The following is a 12115-nucleotide window of genomic DNA, read 5'->3' as shown; positions in this document are numbered from 1 at the left end:
CACCTATCCTCCTACCCCAAATCATAAATGGGGGAGCTCAATACTCTCATCTCCCGGTACACGATGACGGAGAGGAATCTCTGCCGGTTACCACGCTGCGTCACACTACTCATGAGCGGACCAACGGAGCCAAACAGAGTCCAACTGCCTGTCGACTACCACGCTGCTATACTAAACCAGCGGAGCCAATCAGAGCAGAACCGTTTGCCGGCTACCACTGTAACGCCCCACCTCCTACTGATACTAAGCTGTAAGGCCGGGCCGTCACATTATGCTGTGCTAAACTATTTTTAAGGTGCGGAAAACTGATATGATTCAAATCTTTGCTAACTACTACTATTTCTTCTGCTAATTGCTATTAGATCTGAAATTCGTGTTTAATTATATCTTGAATGTTGTTCCTATGCTAAAGGAAGTAATCTAGACTTCACATATGAACCAGGACTGAAATAAGGGGTTTCGAGCTGTTATCAGGCCTCCCAATCGATCGGTGGATCGATTGGAGTGGCCTGATCGATCCCTGGATCGATTCAGCGTGCTACTGTACACGGAAGAATTTATGTATCGATCGGTTGATCGATCCAGCTACATCAATCGATCCACTGATCGATTCAGCGTGCTACTGTGCACGGAGGTCCCGTTTGGATCGATCGACTGATCGATCCGGTCTGGCCGATTGATCCAGTGATCGATCCCAGAGCTCTCTATTCTCGACAGAATGCGTCCGGATCGATCGGCTGATCGATCCAAAGCCTTAGTGTTCGCAGAACAAGTTGCCCAATCGATCCGTTGATCGATTGATGAACCTCCAATCGATCGGCTGATCGATTGGGGTTTCTGATTTCGTACCAAGAGTCTGATTTCAGCACTGTTTCGTGCCCAAATCACATGTATCAACTCTAGAAGCATAAAACAAAACTACTAGTCATAACATTACTCATAGGGTGCTATCTAATATCAAATTTAATGCATACTACACAATTCGTGCTACTCAAACATTCTAAAATGTAGGAAAGCAACTAAAATCAGAATTTCTAAGTTCAGGTTTGCTAGTTCCTAAGCATCTTTATTCCAAGTTCCTGCCCACACACATCTTTGTAGCATTGTCCTCCAGCCTCCGCTAGTCCATCTTTCCTTTACCTTTATCTGCAGTATAAGGAAAAGAAGTATCTGTAAGCTTACGCTTAGTAAGAAACCATCTACCTCACAAAACATGCAAATGATGCATTTTATGATTTTAAAACATGCCACTGAACCTATATATGTTGTCAATCGAAATCCAAGCTGAAGATCATGATGGAAACACTAAACATGGCATAACATTAAACTAGGCATGACAACAAGTGCTAATCATAACTATTGTATTGTATCAACAAGAAACTAAACTGATACAAAAGCTGAGCTAAGCTAATACTAAACTAATGCTAAAGCTATTTTGAATTCACATAGCTGTTTGTGAAGTTTTAAAACTATTTATCATAAATAGATGAAAATACATAATCATGCTGCTGATGGGCCCGGCAACTGTACTTGCTATGCGCGCATCCCTAACTAAACCCGGGGTTACAAATTTCGAATCTAGTAGGGTTTACTAGGTTATCTAAACCTAGGGACGACTATGAGAGCCCAACCCAATGGACATCTAGTCCAGTACAGTTCCACTGCTAAAAATAAAATACTAGTTATAGCTGAATTTTTCTTATCTTGCTATTTCTAGGTTATCTGAACCTAGAGCTAGGTTATCTGAACCTAGAGGCGACTGTGGGAGCCCACCCATTGGACCGTAGTCCCATATAAGCTGTAATAAAACTGAACATGCTGTAAAAATGCTTCTATTGCATTTACTGAGCTATTATAATGCCTATGGTGGCATTTAACTGAGCTACACATTTTATTAAACATATGGTGTGCACTAGTTCACACCCTACATGCTAAAATTCTGCATACAACTAAACTAATGCGTAAAACCTCGAAAAGAGCTACTTATACTGCAGGTGAGGGGTTTTTTACCTCCTGCTCGAAGTTTCTTACAAATCTAGGTGCTAGGTTTCCGGTGGAGAAGATCCCTTCGTTGATCTCCTCGCGTCTACGTGCCCTTCTCGCGGAGGGGAACATTCTCGTGCTAAAGTAGTCGCCGGAAGGTACTCCTATGACCCTTGAAACGGAACCCTAAGTTCCTTGGACTTGGGCACCGAGAGGGTGAGGGAGAGAGAAGTCGGCGGCGTGTGAGGGTTTGGGAAGAGAAATCACGATCAGAAATTAACTCCTCACTTAATTATTTTCTATTTATATTAAGTGGTTAATTCACCCAACTTAATATAAATATAATTGATTTCCTTTTCTTTCAGCACGACCCTGCTGGGTTCACCTGGTTTCTAGAATTATCTGTAAGCCGTAGGTCTCGGGTTAAATTCCCGCCTATATCATTTTACGCTTCTATTTGTTTTTGCTGCTTCCACTACTCTAAAAATTTCATAAAAATATCCTAAAATTCAAAAAAAATCATAGAATATTTCTAAAATTGATTTGAGAATTTTCGGGCGTTACAATCCCTCATACCTTATAAAAAGTTCATCCCCGAACTTAGAATAACTCTGGGTACTTCTGTCTCATACTGGCTTCTGTCTCCCAAGTTGCCTCTTCTGCTGTGTGACTTTGCCAAATAACTTTTACTAATGGTATCTCTTTATTCTGCAATTTCTTAACTGTTCGGTCTATTATCTGAATAGGCCGACTATTATAGCTGAGGTCTTCGCGGACTTGTACCGACTGGGGCTCAATCACCTGGGTGACATCTGGGATATGCTTCTTCAGCATAGAGACATGAAATACATTATGGATAGCTGACATCTCCTGAGGCAGCTCTAGCTCATAGGCTACCTTGCCAACTCTTCTAGTGATAAGGTATGGTCTCACATATCTGGGACTTAACTTGCCCTTTTTCCCAAAACGCATTACTCCCTTCATGGGAGCTACTCTGAGGAATACTGTATCCCCAACTGAAAACTCTAAAGGTCTACGCCGTGTATCAGCATAGCTTTTCTGGCGGCACTGAGCTGTCTCTATCCTCTGGCGGATCTGCTGTATAGCTGCCGTGGTGTCTGCTATTAGATTTGTCTGAAGTTCTAGTTCCTTCTGTTCACCACTCTCATACCAGCAGATTGGAGATCTACACCTCCGCCCATAGAGAGCCTCGTAGGGTGCCATACCGATAGTGGCCTGATAGCTGTTGTTGTATGCAAATTCTGCTAAACTCAGATATTTGCACCAACTTCCCTTGAAGTCTAGGGCACATGCTCGGAGCATATCTTCGAGTACCTGATTCACTCGCTCCGTCTGACCATCTGTCTGAGGATGAAAAGCTGTGCTGAATTTTAACTTGGTGCCCAATGTTGACTGTACACACTCCCAGAAGTGTGATGTGAATCGACTGTCTCTGTCTGAAATAATGGTTCATGGGACTCCATGTAGTCTAACGATCTCCTTGAGATACAACTGAGCTAGCTGTTCCATGGAGTAGGATATCTTGATAGCTAAGAAGTGGGCTGATTTAGTTAACCTGTCAACTATTACCCAGATCATGGTATCAAAACCATTCGTGGTTCTAGGTAGTCCCACTATGAAATCCATAGAAATGTTTTCCCACTTCCATTTTGGGATCTGGATAGGCTACAGAACTCCTCCTGGTCTCTGGTGTTCTGCCTTGACCCTCTGGCAAGTCAGACAGGTGCTAACATATCTAGCGATGTCTCTTTTCATCCCAGGCCACCAAAAACGTTTCCTCAAGTCCTGGTACATCTTGGTGGAGCCAGGATGCATCGAATAGGGAGTCCTGTGAGCCTCATCTAAAATCTTCCTTTGTAGTTCCTTCTGATCTGGAACACATAGTCTATCACCGAAATATACTGCCCCACTATCAACTATTCTGAACTCTCCACTTTCTGGTTCTGCTATCCCTTGCTTGATTTTCTGAATTTCAGGATCCTATTCCTGAGCTGTCTGGATGTCACCAAGCAGGGTAGATGCTAATGTCATAGTAGAGAGCTGTCCCACTATAAGTTCGAGACCGAAATCTGTGATCTCCTTCTGTAGGGGCGGTGACATAGCTGCTAGGGATAGTAAGGTAGCACTGGACTTTCTGCTAAGTGCGTCTGCTATCTTATTAGCTTTTCCTGGGTGGTAGAGGATGTCTATGTCGTAGTCTTTGACTAGCTCTAGCCATCTGCGCTGTCGCATATTCAGATCCTTCTGAGTGAAGAAATACTTCAGACTCTGATGATCTGTATACACTCTACACTGAGCTCTATACAAGTAATGTCTCCAAATTTTTAGAGCGAACACGACTGCTGCAAGCTCAAGATCATGAGTAGGATAGTTCATCTCATAGTCTTTGAGTTGTCTGGAGGCATAGGCGATCACCTTACTATCTTGCATCAGTACTGCTCCTAGTCCTAATTTAGAGGTGTCACTATAAATATCAAAGTTGTCTGTGTTTTCTGGTAGAGTCAAAATGGGAGCACTGGTCAATCTCCTCTTTAGTTCACTGAAGCTGTTCTCACAGTCCTTTGTCCACTGAAATTTTCTGTTCTTCCTGGTGAGCTGTCAGTGGGGAGGCTATTCTGGAGAAGTCCTCTACAAATTTTCTGTAATAACCTGCTAATCCCAGAAAGCTTCTGATTTCACTGGTGTTCTTGGGTCTTTTCCAATTACTCACAGCTTCTATCTTACTGGGGTCTACCATGATACCATCTTTGGAGATGATGTGACCCAGAAAGGCTACCTGATCTAGCCAGAATTCACATTTCGTGAACTTGGCGTACAGCTGGTTCTGCTGAAGAGTCTGCAACACTATTTTCAGGTGCGCCGCATGTTCTTCCTGAGTTCTGGAATAGATAAGAATATCATCGATGAACACGATAACAAACTTATCTAAGCATTCCCTGAATACTCTGTTCATGAGGTCCATGAAAGTAGCTGGAGCATTCGTCACGCCAAAGGGCATGACTACAAACTCGTAGTGTCCGTATCTAGTCTTGAATGTTGTCTTGGGTATATCCCCTTCTTTAACTTTCACCTGATGCTAACCTGATCTGAGGTCTATCTTAGAGAACACTGCTGCTCCATTTAGCTGATCAAACAGGTCATCTATTCTGGGAAGAGGATACCTGTTCTTGATGGTGACTTGGTTCAGTGCCCGGTAGTCTATGCACAGGCGCATGCGCCCGTCCTTCTTCTTCACGAACAATACAGGCGCTCCCCATGGTGAGTGACTAGGACGTATGAAGCCCTTGTCAAGCAGCTCCTGTAGTTGCTCCTGAAGTTCCTTCAGTTCAGCTGGAGCCATGCGATAGGGTGCTTTGGAAATGGGATTTGTACCGGGAATAAGTTCTATCTCGAATTCCATCTCCCTGTCTGGTGCTAGGCCTGGTAACTCCTCAGGAAAGACTGCTGGGTAGTCACATACGACTCGGACCTCCTCTAGCTTTCGGTCCTTGTCCTGGCTGCTACTGACTACATGTGCTAAGAATCCCGTACATCCTGAATCTAGTAGTTCCTGTGCCTTCAAAGCTGAGAGAAACTTCTTGGCTCTTCTCTTTGGCTCTCCGCTGTACTCAAACTGCACTCCTGCTTCGGGTTGGAATACAACTTTATGTTTACGGCACTCTATGGAAGCACTGTACTTGATCAGGAAGTCCATTCCCATGATGACATCGTAGTCAGCCATATCTAGCACTATCAGATCACAAAAGAGTTCTCTGTCTGCTATAATGACTAGCACTACTCTGAGCCAGTGCTTGGATGCCATAATTTCTCCCGAAGGTAGTGTTGTCAGAAACTGACCACTGAATACCTCTGGGGGTACTGCTAACTTTTCGACAAATGCCCTGGATATATAAGAATGGGTTGCCCCAGTATCGAATAATACAGTTGCACTTTGCTGTAAAATACTAATCTGACCTATAACAACTGTCGAGGCATTCGCTACATCCTCTCGTTAAAATGGGGTAGCCTAAACAGGCTTTCCCGGGGCCCATTTTTTATCCCCGTTAACTCGTCCATATGAGTTTCGAAAAATTTCCAAAAATTTTGAAAAATTCCCTTATTATTATTCGTCATTTTTCGATATTTTATATTCTCCCCCACTAATAAAAATTTGGTCCCCAAATTTCGTTATATACCATCAGTAAGTACTAACAACAGATATAGAGTATAAATGTTGAACGGTAAATTAAATCACATACCTCAAGTGAAAAGATGAGGGTATTGAGCTTGAATGGTATCCTCGAGCTCCCAAGTAGCCTCCTCGTTTGTATGATGTTGTCATCCGACTTTAACCAGTCGGATAGTCTTGTTCCGTAACTGACGCTCCTTCCGGTCCAAAATCCATACCGGAATCTCCTCATAAGTGACGTTAGGCTGAACTGGAACTGAGATATCTGTCAGTACATGCGTCGGGTCGGGTACGTATCTCCTCAGCATAGATACGTGGAATACATCGTGCATGCCTGTCAGGGACGGTGGTAGTGCTAGCCGGTAAGCTACTGCTCCAATCCTCTCTAGGATCTGGAAAGGGTCAATGTATCGCGGAGCTAGCTTACCTCTGAGGCCAAATCTCTTCACCCCTTCCGTGGGTGAAACTCGCAGAAATACATGGTCGCCTGTAGAGAACTCCAAGGGTCTGCGTCTCCGATTTGCATAACTCTTCTGGCGATCTTGCGCCTCTGGCATCCTCCGTCTGATAGTATAGACCAACTCTGCCTCATGCTGAGCTCTATGAGGTCCCAACAACTGGGCCTCCCCAACCTCATCCCAGAGGGTGGGTGTCCGACAAGGTCTACCATACAACGCTTCAAACGGTGCCATCTGGATAGCCGAATGAAAGCTGTTGTTGTAGGCGAACTCTACCAATGGCAGATGGTCCTCCCAACTATCTCTGAAATCCAATACACAAGATCTCAGCAAGTCCTCTAAAGTCTGAATGGTCCGCTCTAACTATCCATCTGTCTGCGGATGGAAAATTGTACTGAAACGGAGCTGCGTGCCCAAGGCCTGCTGCAGACTCTGCCAGAAATGAGACGTGAACCGGGGGTCTCTGTCGGAAATGATAGTCAAAGGGACACCATGTAATCTGATGATCTCCCGGCAATATAGATCTATTAATCAATCCAGGGAATCTGTCCTCCGAATCGCTAAAAAGTGCGCGGATTTGGTTAATCGATCAACAATTACCCAAATCGCGTCATGGCCTCGTCGTGTCCTCGGCAAACCCACCACAAAGTCCATAGTAATATGTTCTCATTTCCACTCAGGAATAGGAATCCGCTGAAGTAAGCCGGCAGGTCTCTGATGCTCAGCCTTCACCTGCTGACAGACAAGACATCTAGCTACAAATTCCGCGATATCTTTCTTCATACCGTTCCACCAGTAGGAACGCCTCAAATCTCGATACATGCGGGTCCCACTTGGATGGATCGTAAATCGAGAGCGATGAGCCTCCTGAAGTAGCTCCTGTAAGACCAGATGAAACTGAGGTATGCATAATCTGCCTCGGAAGTATATAATACCCTCTTCGTCTCGTGTGAACTCGGTCTGATGCCCGGAAGCTATCTGACTACCAATGAACTGCAAATGCTGATCACCAGCCTGGGCCTCTCGGATCCTCGTCCTGATCGACGACTGAGCAACCATGGTAACAAGAATACCCTGCTCTATCGGTCCCTGCTCCTCAAGGTCTAACTCGGAGAAACCCTGAATCAAGTCTGTGACTGAAGTCCGGTGGCAAGCCAAAGTCCCTCTGGACTTCCTGCTGAGTGCATCGACAACCACATTAGCTTTCTCCGGGTGATAGCTAATGGTACAATAGTAATCCTTCAGGAACTCCATCCATCTCCTCTGTCGGAGATTAAGCTCCTTCTGGGTGAAAATATATTTGAGACTCTTATGATCAGTGAGAATCTCAAATGTAATGCCGTATAAATGATGCCGCCAAAGCTTCAGAGCAAAGATGATGACAGCTAACTCCAGATCATATACTGGGTAGTTCTTTTCATACTCCTTCAACTGTCGAGAAGTATAAGAGACTACTTTGCCGTGCTGCATCAGAACAGCACCCAAACCCTGAAGAGACGCGTCGGTGTAGAGTACAAATCCATCCTTTCCAGAAAGTAAAACCAAAACTGGAGCCGACACTAATCTCCGCTTCAACTCCTGGAAGCTGGTCTCGCAATCCTCGGACCACGTGAACTTCACGCTTTTCCTGGTAAGGCGTGTCAGCGGCATAGAACTACACGAGAAACCCTTGACGAACCGTCTGTAATATCCTGCTAGTCCCAGAAAACTACGGATCTCCTGCACTGACTTCGGCTGCTCCCAGTTGGTGACAGCCTCGATCTTCTGAGGGTCTACTGAAATACCTCTGTTAGAGACCACATGTCCCAGAAAACAGACTGAAGATAGACAGAATGCACACTTGCTGAACTTCGCGTACAGCTGATGTCGTCGAAGAGTCTCCAAAACTGTGCGAAGATGTTGTGCATGCTCCTCCTCGGAACGCGAGTAGACCAATATATCATCGATGAAAACGATAACAAACTGATCAAGATACTCCAGAAAGACGCGGTTCATCAAGTCCATAAACACCGCTGGAGCATTGGTAAGCCCAAATGGCATTACCAAAAACTCATAATGACCGTATCTGGTACGGAAAGTTGTCTTCTGAAAATCAGATTCTCTGAATCTCAGCTGATGATACCCGGATCGCAGATCAATCTTGGAATACACTGATGTACCTCTGAGCTGATCAAACAAATCCTCGATCCGTGGTAAGGATATTTATTTCTGACGGTCACTGTATTCAGCTGTCTGTAGTCAATACATAACCTCAGAGTACCATCCTTCTTCTTGACAAATAACACCGGAGAACCCCATGGAGAAACACTAGGGCGAATAAATCCCCTGTCTAAAAGCTCCTGGAGTTGAACCTTCAGCTCGTTCAACTCTTTTGGTGCCATACGATAAGGAGCTTTCGATGCCGGTGCGGTCCCCGAAATCAGCTCAATAGCGAACTCCACTTGCCTTCTGGGAGGCAGACCTAGTAGCTCGTCTGGGAATACATCTGGGTACTCTCGGACCACCGGAACATCGGAGAGCTGCAAACTACTGCTGTCCTCAGTACTAATCAAAGATAACAGAAAACTCTGACAGCCATGTGACAGCAGCTTCTGAACCTGAATCGCCGAAATGATCGATATGTCGTCATCTCTGATGCCAGTGAAATCCCACGAGGGTTGGTTCAGAGGATGGAATGTGACCACCCTCGTCTGGCAATCAACTATGGCATGATATGCTAACAAACAGTCCATGCCAAGTATAATATCAAAATCGACCATTTCCAATACTAAAAGATCCACCGTAAGTATTAGGTTGCCAAAATCTAACGGACAACCTCTGACCTCTTGGGTGACGTCCATGGTGTCACCGGAGGGTAGAGAGACGGTCAGTCGCTGTAATCTGAAAGTGGGTAATCTACCAATCTCCCGCATAAAAGTACGAGATATAAAAGAATGCGAGCCACCAGTATTTATCAGCATATCAACAGATAAGGCATAAATAGAAATCGTACCGCAGAAAATGGATCCGTCGGCTCGCTACGCATCCTCTCTGGTGACCTCATGAATATGCCTAGTCTAATCTCTGGCGGAGGAAAAGGTGGTAACGCTTCCTGTGACTGCTGCGTCTGGGCAGGAGCCTGCCACTTGTGTCGGGTACCCGGTAGGTCCAGGTAGCGGTGGTGTCGGGTACACCGTAGGCTCGGCCGGAGCAAGTGCGGGGTATACCGGTAGTACCCCTGGTGGTACCGTAAATATGATAGGAGTGGGTACACTCGGTACAGCCGAGGTAGGTACCTCTAAAGGAGTCATCGGGATCTGAGAGCCCGACGCACCCGCAGTATCCTGAGTCTGTCACTGACTGACAGGCTCAACACTAGTAGGCATCTCTGGCAAGTCCAGAGATCCCAAGGCCCTCGTACGTGGTCGTCCAACACCACGTCTCGCAGCTATACATGTAGATCTTCTCATATCTGTTAAGTTATATAACAGATATTACTACAAGTATAAAAATTATAAAATAAACATCATACCTATTTGCCGTCTGGAGATGTTCCGTCGTTGTCCAGTCCCTAAATTGACCTCGGAATTTCGTACCAGAAAACCACTGGAAATCCATATAAATCTGAAACGAAAGTCCAAAACATAAACATAATGGAAATCCGTGCTAATCCGAAATAAATACCCAGTTGACTCGCAAACTTGGGCTAATCCAAATATCCAGAACACCATAAGCAGGTATCATAACCCGCTCTGATACCAATAAATTAGTATCAGATAATCTTGAAATTCTGTAACACGAAAATCAAAGGATCGTATACCTGTGCTCTGATACCAAATAAATTGTCACGCCACGGGGGAGTCCCTGTCGGAAAATATTTCGGCAACATCTCCCCTGTACGGATGACAATCTGAAACTTTTCTACAATGTACTTTGGGCCACATATACATCGGCCAACACGGCCGGAACAATAACAATAATATAAGCACAACACACAGACATCCACGCAGTTTAATAGTTAACAAACTAGCACAGTAATAATAAGACTCAAAAACAACCCTACTCAACTACACCCATAAAGCACAAAACCGATGTCCTACTCCACTACACCCATAAAGCTCAAATCCGACGATAAAATCAACTTACCTCTTCTGCCGTCTAGGCAGGCGTGTAGTAAAACAAATTCAAATAAGCTCTTCGACAGTATCCATAAGGTAAACTAATACAAGTCCAAATATCAAAAGAAGAATAAGTCTAAACACAGTCTAAACAAGAAAAACTAAAAGAGCAACACTCGTCTTCATGGACTGCAGGGGACTAGCGACTGGAACCCTCCGGACAGCATCAACCTGAAAATAACAACGGAGGAGGGTGTGAGTCCAACACTCAGCGGGTAACAACTGATATGCATAATAAAGAAAATAACATCCAACACTAATCATGCGTACAGTCTCCTGATACAAGAAGGATAAATACAACTGAATAAAGCAGGAGAAAACTGTACTAATCAGGACCAAGGTATAAGTACAACAGGGTCGTCAGACCGAGAGTGTCATAAATCCTGTATGCATGTCAATCATATGCATCCATATAAATGCAGCAAGTAAATGCAGCAAACACAAGTAATAAATGCATCATGCATATGATGCAAATGTCATGGTCACCCCTGACGCCAGTCAGTCATCTCACACACAGTGGTGAGATCGAGTGGGTAGGGCTGTGACAACCGTGCACTCTACCATCACTGCTCCTGATGAGTGACCGAGTGGACGGGATGCTGTCGGAGTACACTTATCCTCCTACCCCAAATCATAAATGGGGGAGCTCAATACTCTCATCTCCCGGTACACGATGACGGGGAGGAATCTCTGCCGGTTACCATGCTGCGTCACACTACCCATGAGCGGACCAACGGAGCCAAACAGAGTCCAACTGCCTGCCGGCTACCACGCTGAGTCACCAGACCAACGGAGCCAAACAGCATAACTGCCACATGTTGGAACCCCAAGGTGTTTTGATGTGATCAAACAAGTTAAGTTAGGTCATGCGTTTGTTTACCCCTTGTGTCTAAGTGTGCAGGAGCTTAGAAACACAGGAAGTCGAGCGGAAGACGCAACTAGCGAGAAGGACGGCACGGGGAGAGAGCCGACGGGCTCGGTGAGTCCGAGGGATGAGGTGACCGCGGAAGAGTACACCGGTGGACGAGAAGAACGTGCGCGGCGTTCGAGGGACGAGAAACCAGGAAGGAAGGCTGCCCGAGGAGAAGGCCGGATCTTGGGTTCGGGTGAGCCCTATTCCGGATGGCCGAGATCACCCAAGCTAGCGGAGCCGGAGCGAACAAGACCCAGACCGAGACGAGCTGAACCGGAGGTGAAAAAGTCAACGGGTTTGACTTTGGCCTCCGGGGCGCCCGGAGCAGTCCGGGGCGCCCGGAGCCCTCCGGGGCGCCCGGAACCCTTCCGGGCGCCCGGACCTGGATTTTGACCAGGATCGCGTCAAACGCAAT

Source organism: Zingiber officinale, chromosome 8B (assembly GCF_018446385.1).
Source record: "Zingiber officinale cultivar Zhangliang chromosome 8B, Zo_v1.1, whole genome shotgun sequence".
Taxonomy (NCBI): Eukaryota; Viridiplantae; Streptophyta; class Magnoliopsida; order Zingiberales; family Zingiberaceae; genus Zingiber; species Zingiber officinale.
The sequence above is the reverse complement of the archived record's forward strand: the minus strand, read 5'-3'. Positions refer to the sequence as shown.